The following is a 12105-nucleotide window of genomic DNA, read 5'->3' on the forward strand; positions in this document are numbered from 1 at the left end:
CATTCATATCTATCTATGTAAATTTATCAAATGTGGAACTCATTTCATTACGGAAAGAATTCTAATGTACTAATTCTTTTTTTTTTTTTTTTCACAGCATTTCCAGAGAATGAAATAATCATAGGAAGCAGGAGATAATTCTATTTTTGAAGTATCATATTTTTCAAATCTTTATTGTAGTTCTAATTTTATGTTTACTGGAAAAATATTATGCACAAACCATACGTAAGTATGAAGTTTCAAACACATGTAAAACTTACTGGACACATTTAGAAACATTATATGTTAAAGAAATAAAACGCACGTCACAAAATATTCACAAAATTCAAACATGATGTGCTATTTCTCGAAATAATATTTTTATCAACTAAATTTTCAGTTTAATGATAAGAAATATTATGATATAAATTAGAATACCTAACAGAATAAAAAAAATTAGAATACCACGTGTTTCACATTCAATTTTCAGCGAATGACAGCAGTAAACATTGAACCAACAAAAATTGAGTTCATTTGAAATTTCATAAAATTCCAAAGATACATCTTGCAGTTTTCAATTTTTTTAATAATCAGTCGTACCAAGAATTTAATGGAAATAATGAAATGAATCTCCGTTCGGCCGAGAATCATTATTTTTTTAATTATCTGATTTTCTCGATAGTTTTCGACAAAAATTTAACAATCTTTTTCCTCACAAAAAATGCGAAGCTAGCACATACAGTTTTCCTAAAGAGATTAACCGAAAAAGTCTATTTTTGTGGGAAAAAAACAAAACATAAAGTGCATTGTTTTATTTTATTTAAAGCGCAAAAGAGGGACACTTCGTTTATATTTAGTAATTTAGTAAGAAAAAACTTGCTTTTGCAAACATCTGCGAAAAAACAGTAAGACTTGTTTTACTTTTAAAATGAACAAGAAAATACCTATACGACTGACGAATGCCACTTAAAATAACAAAAATAAGATCCACTTTACAGAAATCTATTCGAAAGTAATACCTATAAATTATAAATTAACTCCTTAAACCGAATAAAACTTTTCGCCCATGTTTTCCAAATATTTAAATTTAAAAGAGAGGAGAAGAAATGAAATTTAACGATTTATAGTTTGAATTCGTTTAATTAAATACATTTGTTGCAAACCTTAAAACTTATTTATTTATTTAATTAAAAACCTACTGTTCTAACTTAAATAACTACAAAAATGTTGCTTCGAAGTGTACAGCGTTTTTAACGGGAAGGAAGAAAAACTAGAATCCTACTTGTTGAGTTTTAAAAGACGAAAAAGATATTTATTTACTTAACTCCGCTTCTCATAATTTGGTAGCTACATGATTCTTAATTAAAACAAGAGATGTTTGACAATAAATTCGCTACGTGGTATCGCATATATTAATTTTATTCAAAAAGCTGGTTGCTCATTTCTGGTCACTTTCAATTCAAATAAAGCAACTGTTGCATCGATTACAAATACGCTTTCTACACAACGTAAACCGCGTACGATTCTGCACTACGCTAAATTTCTGCACTACGTAAATAAAATAAATGTAAAACATAGTATTAATGGAAATTTTGCCGATGAATAAACTTACGCTACAATGTGGGAAACGATAATGTGTACATTGTGCTGACTTTAATATTTTGTCTTACGAGACAAATATTACGAGAAAAAACATTTTAGTAGTCGAGATTATTAATGGCTAACAGTCGTAATGCAATTAATTCTCAAGACCCGCATGAATTTACCAATGCAATAACCCTTAAGCGTGTAATTATCATAGATATTATAAAACAACCAGCATAAATACATAAACATTTGAAGCAAGTGGCTTCAAGTTCGGTTATGCCAACACATCGCGAAGGTACAAAACATGAGATTGTTATTAATCAATGAAACAGAAAGTAAAAAAGAAATAATGGTAACTTCAGTTAAAACAAAAGTTTTCGATTTGTTACACTGAAACACAAATGGTATCCCTCCACTAAAGAAAATAGCTGCTCTTGTTTTAGGAGAGAATATCTGAATATAAAATTAGTCTTTTATTGTTTTTTCAGAATATTGAGTAAATTAAATATATTTAAAGAACAATTAGGATACTCTTGATTATCCATGTAGAATTATGAATTTTATTTTGAAAATTTTTATGCTTTAAAAAATAATTTCATGCCACTGCATATGCACGTATAATATTAAACAAATTGGGGAAAAGGTTAATTTACATACACATAACATACACATTCATACGTATACATTACATACACATTCATATATATACGATTTCTCACTATGCAATTAGCTATTCGTTAGGCTAGTCGTTAGGCTAGACATACACATAACATACACATTCATACGTATACATTACATACACATTCATATGTATACGATTTCTCACTATGCAATTAGCTATTCGTTAGGCGTATTCATTTAGCCTTCCGTGCACTTTACACGTTAAAAAGTGATAGCTTAGCACATTAATAATAGACAATGACTATTACTATGACAATGACTATTACAATAGTAATACATATTACTTACATTATACTGGTATAATGACATTACATTAAAAGGAAAATGTAGCGGTATTTTTTTTTTAAAACAATAGAATGATTTTACAATTCAGAAATTTGAAATTTAGTTCAGTAATCCTAGCAATGAATACTAGGCAAATAAGCATCGACTGCTTTGCCGTTGCCTAAATTATCTCTTCCTGTACTAACAGGGAATACGAATGTGAAAATTGCTTATTTTTTAATGCAATAAAATTTGCATAAGAAAGCACGAAATTTATTACGGTATGATCGGATGCAGCGTCTTTAAACCCAAAATAAAACTGATCATCTGTTAACATAAAATATGTGCATATATACCATCAAACATATTTTAGTTTCAACTGACACATACAATCAAAAATATTTTAGTTTCAACTGACAATTTTTTATTAAATTTTTAATACACATTTTTATGATGTAGCCGGTAATTTTTGTCATTAGATTATTTTAAATTTGAACGCATATTTATTAATTTTTTAATGTTATTTGCTTCTTTAAAAATCTTGCATCCAGGTTTCTAGAATTATGCATCACTGTCGGGATAAAATGTATGTTCCTCTAAACGTTCCTGAGGTATTTAACGTAATGATTTAACGTTAAATAATAATTGATCTTATAAAAAAGTGTATACGAGCCAGTTTCCCTTAGAAAGTCCTCCACGAAGGCATTCCTCCACTTAGATAGCCTTCAAAAGCTTTGCCATAATTATATAAGCCAAATTAAACCATTAAAATTAAGCGAAAATCATTTTAATTATTCACGTTTGTTTAGGTCGCCAAATAAAAAATTTAGCCTGTTCTAGAACGACTTGAATGGCTCTGTTTAATTCTTGAAAAATCAGAAATTGAAGGAATTTCTATTAAACAAAAATTATATTTTCTTTAGATCCAAAAAATGTTAGAAGAAATTTTTCATATATGCAACCTCGATTCACATTATATTGGATATATATATTATACTGAACGGGGCAGAATAATTCTAGTTAAAATTTCAAGTTCGTACATAATTGTACAATTCAAACAACTTGTAAGAGACTCAACAAGATTCAACAAATATCAGATCTAACAATTTACAGTTTTCACAAACAGCATCATGTTTAATTAACTTCATTCATTATAACTGCTCCAATGAATTAAATTAACATTTATGGGTTAGTTAACAAAAAATAATTTTTTATCATCATATTTTCAAAACTTAAGAGCTAGGACGATTCATTTTTATTCAGTCTCATTCTCGGTAAAACCTTAGTTTAGGTTGATTGATTAAACAAAAACATACAAAGGTTCCTTACCTAAGGAAGGAATCCCTTCGTAGATGACTTTTTAAGGGAAAATGTCTCGCATTTACGTTATACATAAGAAAAATTGCGAAAATATAAATGAAATCAGCCCATTTGCTATTAATCGATTTGCTCAGGACAAAGCGCTCAAGTGCTATTTATATTACAAGGGCAGTAAATTTTTTCAATATATTTCACACTGTTTTGATGATAACAGGAGTAAAAGTGTCGATATTCATATTGAACAATAGCATATTACACTTAAAATTGGAAAATTCGATATATATTATATTCGGAAAAAAAGAAGTCCTGCGTTTACATATAAGGAATAGCTTTCAGTTTTTATATATTAAGGGCTTATTACATTAAAAATAAATAATAATTACATCAAAAATATAAATAACTGCATTTATGATTTAGAAGGAAGAACTGCATACATAAAACCTAAGTTATTCAAGGTAAGACTTATTTAATCGTAATATTTACAATTCTAATTCTCTAACAAGAAGACTATGAAATTAATGATAAAAATTCGATGTTATTAACTTTTAATACATACTAACTATTACAAAAGTATTAGAATCCCTCGAAAATTTCACATAAAAAATATATACAGATTAGAAAATATACCAGAAAACTAGCAGACGCATACACAATACAAAATTTACAATAGTCCTCTTTTTAAATAAAAACTCCATGATATTTAGACATCCACAACTAAAGCAGACTAAAGACAATAACACTCAGCCAAAGTAGCTTCGTTATTTTGAGACTCATTTTATTGTGCTATAAGTCACTGCAATAAATTAACGCAACGTACGATCCATTTTCTCATTGCAGAGATTGATCATCAAACTAAAACAATGCGATACAAAATTTATTTTTATAGTTATTTCCTTTAAAACAACTTTTGCTGATAAGGTAACTTGCAGCCCAAAGTTTTCGTTCCGTCTTGGAAACGACCTAATATCATTAATTAAAATGACTCTACCAATCATAGATAAATGCCTAACGGGGTAATTAAAACTGACTGTGTCGTGTCGAAGTACGAAACTCCACGTCTAAACGGATAATGACTACCATTTCCTGCTCTCAGCATAATTACGTTCAAACTCCGATGCGATCCTTGTCTTTTTTCTGGAAAATGTAAATGCGCATGCGTGCGCCTATGGATACACACACATACACACATAACTTTGTTTTAATTTTCACTTACCAAATGAAGGGGTTGCGATTACGAGAATTAGGATAGTAGGAAGTGTCAGTCTAAATAAAAAGTTGGTGGAGAGCTTGGCGCACACGTACGTTTTAAATAAAGAGATTTCTAATTCGAAACCGCGCAACGGAAATTCGTTTCTCTATTGTTTAGACTCCCTTTTTTCGCAACTTCTCCCACTAAAATTGCCCTTCCAGTACATGCCGAATAAACTAGAGCTATGGAAATTACACATTTTATATTTTGCTTTAGTGCATTAAAATATGAAATTCAGGTTGCATATAAATTTATGTTAAATATAATTTATTTAGGGATAAGCACGGCACGATGTCTACTAGTAAGCAGTGGAAACAATACGTTTTACAGCATACAGTTTTTTTATTATATATAGAGGGAGAGAAAGAGAGGGAAAATAGTAGCCGCTCCCATCCAATCTAGGATAAAAATTACAGTCTTTAGGGAAAGAAAACATATACTTTGAAGTGAAATTACAAATGGAATACTACATGTAATATATTTGAAGTAAGATTTATTCATGCAAAAAGTAATAAAATTTTAGCTTTAATTAAGCTTCTCATACCTAAAAGTTTATCTTTCTCTCTACATACAAAGCTAATTAAGGAACGCATTTTCTCTTAAAATTCGAAGTTGAAATCATACTTTACTATTTAACAATTAAATAAGATTTAATAATATATTTTCTATCGGATAAAATATGCTGAAAGAAGCATTCAGTTTGAGCATCGATGGCTTGCAGTGAAACACGCATAATTTTTATTCTTTACCAATAATTAACATAGGTAAATGCTTGCTCGAGAGATATATAAGGAACACCAAATTCCCTTCCAAACTTCGCACTGAAACTTTTCATACGTTCAAATCATTGTTATTAATAAATAATTCAGCTTAGTATACTTGCAGTTTGGAAAATATGTGAAATTGTAATTGTTGCAGATTTTTCTGTGTAGTAATGATGGGTAAATATGTCATATTATATTAAACGATGAAGAATAAAAGGAACTCCGTAGAACAAAATTCACACTGACAAAAAGTAGTTAAGTAAAGTCTATATTTTCTTTCACGTCACAAATACGTACGTCAACATTTACACTGTACATCTCATGGAAGATGCAAATTTTTAAGAACAATATTTTCTCAAATGCCGATTCTCGTGCTCACATCAAAACTGACACTAAAAACCAACAATAAAATAAATTCAGCTCTTATTTTTAATTATTTTTTAGCAGAAGGTAATTACGAATCACTCGAAAAACCACGAACAATACGTATAATAAATTGGCATACTACATAAGAGTATTTCCTTAAATAGTTGAAACTATGTGCATAATTTCTCCTTTACAGAGACACCAAAGAGATATCTCTGTTACCAGGAACTGAATGATTGCTAATGGCAAGGTATTACGTATAACACGGTAATGTACATATTTAAAAACATACAGAACACATAATATATATCATTTTCAATGGTATAAATTTACGTATATAATTTCACTCTCCGTGAAAACTTTTGGCCTAAAAATCTAATTTCAACCAACTATAGGAGCAAAAATCAAACGACCTACTTTTTTAAACATAAAATTCAGCTGTCCAATGGGTTTGATACAAATAAATTAAGGGGATGTTTTTATCGAAATTATTAGTAATTTGAAGTGAAGGCCTACGCAAAGCAAAATCATTCTTTAATTACTTATTAGAAAACTTTCGGCTTATTAAAAATCCATACAAAAACAATAAAGAGAAGAATAAGAATAGCTGAGGAACAAGAACTGAAATCCCATTTATAGCGATAAAATAAGAATTTTAATCGTAACTTACAGAAAACTGCAATTTTTAACTTAAAATAAAACTCTAAGGGCTAGGAAAAAAAAAAGAAAGAAAGCAGAGAATGTAAATCTTCTGTCAGTACAAATATTACACAATAATGATTAACGTTTTTCATAAAATTAGTTATTATTATGGTATCAGGCTAATGTAAAATTAAATCAAAGCAAAATAATTAGTGGAAAGATTTGAAACGACAAACAGGGTGTTCAGATAAAATGATGAAGAGCAACAGATTACAATTTAAACCATGCAACAAATTATTAAATCAAACCAATTTTAGCTAGCTAAGAGCGCTTGTTTCCCCTTTTTTTCTATTGTTATAAACAACCCGGGTTTTAAAGTTAGTGATCACACTTTTCAGTATTTCAAAATTTATTGCTTTAGGCACATCAGAACTATATGTTTTAATTATTTATGAGAATTTAGGTCAGATAAGCTCTGTGATCATTATAGCCCTACATAAATTAATGCTGTATAAATTAATATTATTACGACTTAATGTTTGGGATGCCACACTAGATTCAATTCCAATAAATTAGCCTTCGTTATTGATTTATCAAATTTTTGCAGCCATGACTATTTCGATGAGACAAACTCTTTCCTTTTTATGAACCAATATGGATAACTTGCTTTGTAAGGATGGTCTGAGAATGTAGATTTTCGTTTCAACAACGAAATAAAACTTCGTCCATTCTCAGCACACTGGGAATATTGATCCAGTTATTATCTTGGAAAATATTACAAAACATACAGTCAAGTTTTGTTAGTGCAGGAGTGCTACAATGATAAGATGAGAATTCTCTGTACCCGATACTGACATTTGTCCTTGATTTTAGGCGGCTGACAAAGCCGCATCTACTATGGAATAAGTCGTGCAGCTTTTTATTATTCTTTAAAGTGAATTGCTTAATATCCCTAATGAAGTCTTTCATCCAGAAAATCTTATTCAAAACAATTCTGCATCCTTTCTACATTTCCTTCAGCAAAAGCAGCGGGTCTTTAAAAATATCCGATGCATAAAAATAAAGAAAGAAAGAAAGAAAAAGAAACGTGTGAATAAAAATAAGGCAACTTTAAAAATAAACAAATTTCGAAAAGCTGAAATTTATCGTGCAGTTACCATTTCAAAAGGAGCTTTTATTCTTCAAAATTTTTTATTAAATTCTTAAAATACTTTAAATAAACTCTTATGATACAGTAACCGTATAAATATATTAGATAATCTCGGTAATAAAATACACTTTAGTGATATTATTTGAAACCAACCTGTAATTAGAATTCGCTAACAACTTCCTGTTCTTGTAAATGCAAAAGAGGGAGCAGAAAGTTAAAGTAGCATTATTAGCAAAAACAGCACAATTTTAACATTTTTGCTGCTGAATAGAGATATAATTAAGCGTGTAAAATTAAAGTGCTATTTTACATCTTATTTTTTCTATTAGTTTCATTAACGTTCATGAAAAAACATTTATTATAGCCTTTCAGTATGAACTGACCACAGAATTATGCTTAACAGAATCTTTTTTAAAAATTAATTAAACTATACAACACTAGACTACCAGTCTTAAAAATATTACCATTTACATAACACTAAATAACAAAAAATGTATTTTCTACTGCCTTCAGTTCAAAATCTAGAAGAATCAAACTGTTGCATTATACTAGCCATAAACTAAGCTTTTTTACACGAAAGTAAATAAAATGTTACTGGACAGCTGAATTCGATATTTTAGTATCTTCTTAAGTAAGCGCTAAAAAAAGTTCTTTAAAACAACGAACTTCACTTTATATAAAAATGCCATAATAACAAAATTGCACTTGCCTGTTCAAATCTTCAAACAGCAAATTTCACTTTTTTACAAATGTTGTAAATAAGTTTTGCATATATATATATAATTGCATATATATATATATATATATATAATTAAAGAGGGGGAAAAAATCTCATTTCAACATTTTAGGAAAATTTACGACTTAAAATTTTACAAACCTGCAATTTATGCACATAAAAGTGAACAAATGCACACGATGAAAAATTATATATATATATATATATATATATATATATATATATATATATCTTACCTCGTTGGCAACTTTGAATGGCACTGTATATGTAATTATGCAGACAACACAGTTAAAAAACCAACAATAATGAACATTTGAAACAAACAGTTAAATACACTAAAATTACGTATACGTTTCACCATTACGGCTACTTTTGAGATCGGTGTTACGTACAATAATAATTTTACATACAAATAGTGATGTTTTGTTCAATGACTGATGAATTCACAAGAATTGTATGAACTCATAAATAGCAGCAGAACAGGAAAATTAATTTATATGCAGTACCAGTAAATCACTCTCACATTCAAATATTTACATCACACTTTACACGCGTGATGAAGTCGCATCAAAAATAAGTACGTCGTATAATAGCTATAAAATATGATAATGATAACATGTCTAACTGCGATCGCGCGTGAATGACCGTTAAATTGTATGTCTCTTCGATTGCTGTAAAGCTTCGGATATTTAAGTAGAAAACATAGTAACTTTAAAAAATATGTGTACGGATCTGAATGATATTTAAGGCAGATATAAGTTTCAATAACCCAGTGTTCTGAATTTAATTGACGTTGAGAATAATCAAGAATATTTTGAACAAAAGCAAAAAAGTACTTAATTTAATTTCTGGTTTCAAATATAATAATCGCAAGAAAGTATTAACTGCTAAATTTTTTAGTATAAATTAATGTAACTGATGTAAGTAAAAACATTCAAAGAAGCCAATTAAGACTGCATTGAATTTAAGAAAAGCTGTAAAATTTTAGCTGAAATTATACTTCTTTAGTTTGTTACCAAAGGCGACATCAACACAACATGCAATTATTATTATTAATATTTTCATTTAAAATCGCTGCAACAAAATTTGATTTTCCTGCTCTGCAGTTTAAGTTGCAGTTGCGCTGAGTCCTCTCTGAGGTAAATAAATTCATTCCATTTCTCAAATGCACTAAAATATGAATTATTCTACAAAAATCACATTTCTAACATGACTTACTCGTATTTTACAGTAAGTGTTTCGCACAAAGTAAAGAGAAAATGCAGTTAAAAGATTTTTAATTCTGTATTTAGATAATATCATCAATTCCACAAATTGGAATACCATAATTTTAAAAACCGCACAAATCACTGCTTTTAAATATATGTCTCTCTCTCTACATATATATATATATATATATATATCTGTAATTAGATTGACTATATTCCTTTATTTTATGATCTATTATAAAAGTTTATCAAATAATTCCGTAATCTGAAAGTAAGCATATCTCCTCAAAGATATACAGTTGTATTGCCGAAAAATATTCCAAGAGAGTACGATGAAATTTAACTTCTGACATGAAAGTACTGTAATTTTATCATAAAAAAAAGCTCAACACCACATTTTCATCTATAAAAACACAAAAATTTTAAACATAATGAAAATTAGTCAATTACTGCTATTTTAAAAACAAGTCTAAAACAAAGTAGTAACACAGAAACTGTCAAACGTTTTATCTCACATTTGCCGGCGATCTACAGTTTCTGTTATATCTCTATTACATTTACTGAGGCGAAAAAAGTAATTTTGGAGATCGATTTTAAATTGGACAATACAACTGTTGTAAAGATAATTCAAAATCTAACTAAAATTTTAGCGTTATCGACTTTTAAAATTTTTAAAACGTTATGCGAAACACTTAAAAAATTCAGTAACGCAGCAGTCGTCTTTCCTCAAAAATGTTCCATAAAAAAGTAAACTCCTTATAAATAATGTCAGACGAATAAAATTAATCTACATAATAAATACAAAATACTGTAGCCTTAACGACAACATTGCCTTGCAAGAAATTTTCTCACTTTTAATTTCCAAACCTGACGCTGAACTAAAAGCGTTCAACCGCAATTTACACTTGCACCTTTGAAGAAAATGAAGCACATGCACTTAATACTGATGTACCTAGAAGTTCTAGGTTTATAATAATATACGTTGTCATTCGGACGCACGATATCGGGAATATAAATTGTTTATTTCACTTATTTTAGAATAGGGGTCATTGGTTTATGCCATTACTGTACGCAATACAAATAAATACTAGCCAAGCATTTAATGGAATTACATTGTTTAGAAGCTTAAGAAAATACTCTATCACGCCTTTAAAATAAAATTAATTCATAAAGGAAAATACATTTAATTCTGCATTTTAAGTAAATGAAAACGTATTTGCGAATATTTTTCATTATCAGAGAAACCTTTCGTTATTGTTAGACTATTTCGTTATCCGAGAAATCAGAATGACTGTAATCACTGAAGTAGTTATTATTCCAGCAGCAAAAATTAAGAATATGGAATAAATAATATCCATTGCTAGTGTAACTTTCTTCGAGGGGAAGCTATAACAATCAAAGGAAAAAGCTGAACTCACTTTCAAAGCAAATTTTTTGTGTCGGGTATTTTAGTATCACTTATCCTTTATTGAGAGAATCTTATCCTTAGCTGAGAAAACATATTACTTCTTAAACTCTCCATTAAATATTTACAATGAATTAAACCGACCCCATGTCTAGAATAAGAAAATAACTTCAAATTTAGAAGCAAACGCTAGTCACACGCAACAAAATTTCGCGCTAGGAACGCTGTACAGGAAGAAATCGGACTGCCGAGTTAACCATAAACATAAATTCATCTTTTCAAAAGAAGAGACACATTATTCTTGAGCACAAAGAACAAGAAATCCACAGAACAAGACACACGAATCCCATCGTACCAAAGCTTTGTCTAACTACGAGATTTAAGGGAAGAATGGGCTGAGATTCGAGAGAGCAACAGTTAATATACCTGGTATTCTTCAAAAATGTCTCTCTCATCGCAAGAAAACATTGTTCTCTCGACCTAGTAGCTCTCTCTGTTTCTCAGAAAATGACACTGACGTAGTTGCAGTTCTAGTGTTGTACTACTTACTATTCATTACAGAAGATCAGTCTTCAAATACGATGAGTGGCGAAGACATTAGAGAATTGAGTTTAATAAAAGCATGCACATGTGCCGTATTTCCAGATTCCGCATTGGCACATAACGTATGTGAATCTTCACTGTAGTCCCACCGTATCCCGTGGCTGGTCACATTAAATTATAGCTCAATAAACTGTTTTCGTGCACACTTGAA

At 29.3% G+C, this 12105-nt stretch overlaps 2 long non-coding RNA genes across 7 annotated transcripts in view; one reads left to right on the plus strand and one right to left on the minus strand.

Moving 5' to 3' along the window:
* LOC118180835 (uncharacterized) overlaps nt 1–12105 on the minus strand; it is a 189911-nt gene that overhangs the window by 174576 nt on the left and 3230 nt on the right. The window lies entirely within an intron of this gene.
* The window catches only part of LOC118180838 (uncharacterized), a 35474-nt gene continuing 23461 nt past the window's right edge, over nt 93–12105 (plus strand). The window contains exon 1 of the long non-coding RNA XR_004756773.2: nt 93–151. This is a non-coding gene — a long non-coding RNA (uncharacterized LOC118180838). The remainder of the gene's footprint in view (nt 152–12105) is intronic.

This window comes from Stegodyphus dumicola, chromosome X1 (genome assembly GCF_044657685.1).
Source record: "Stegodyphus dumicola isolate Sdum_Otavi_A_Nest chromosome X1, ASM4465768v1".
NCBI classification, from domain to species: Eukaryota; Metazoa; Arthropoda; class Arachnida; order Araneae; family Eresidae; genus Stegodyphus; species Stegodyphus dumicola.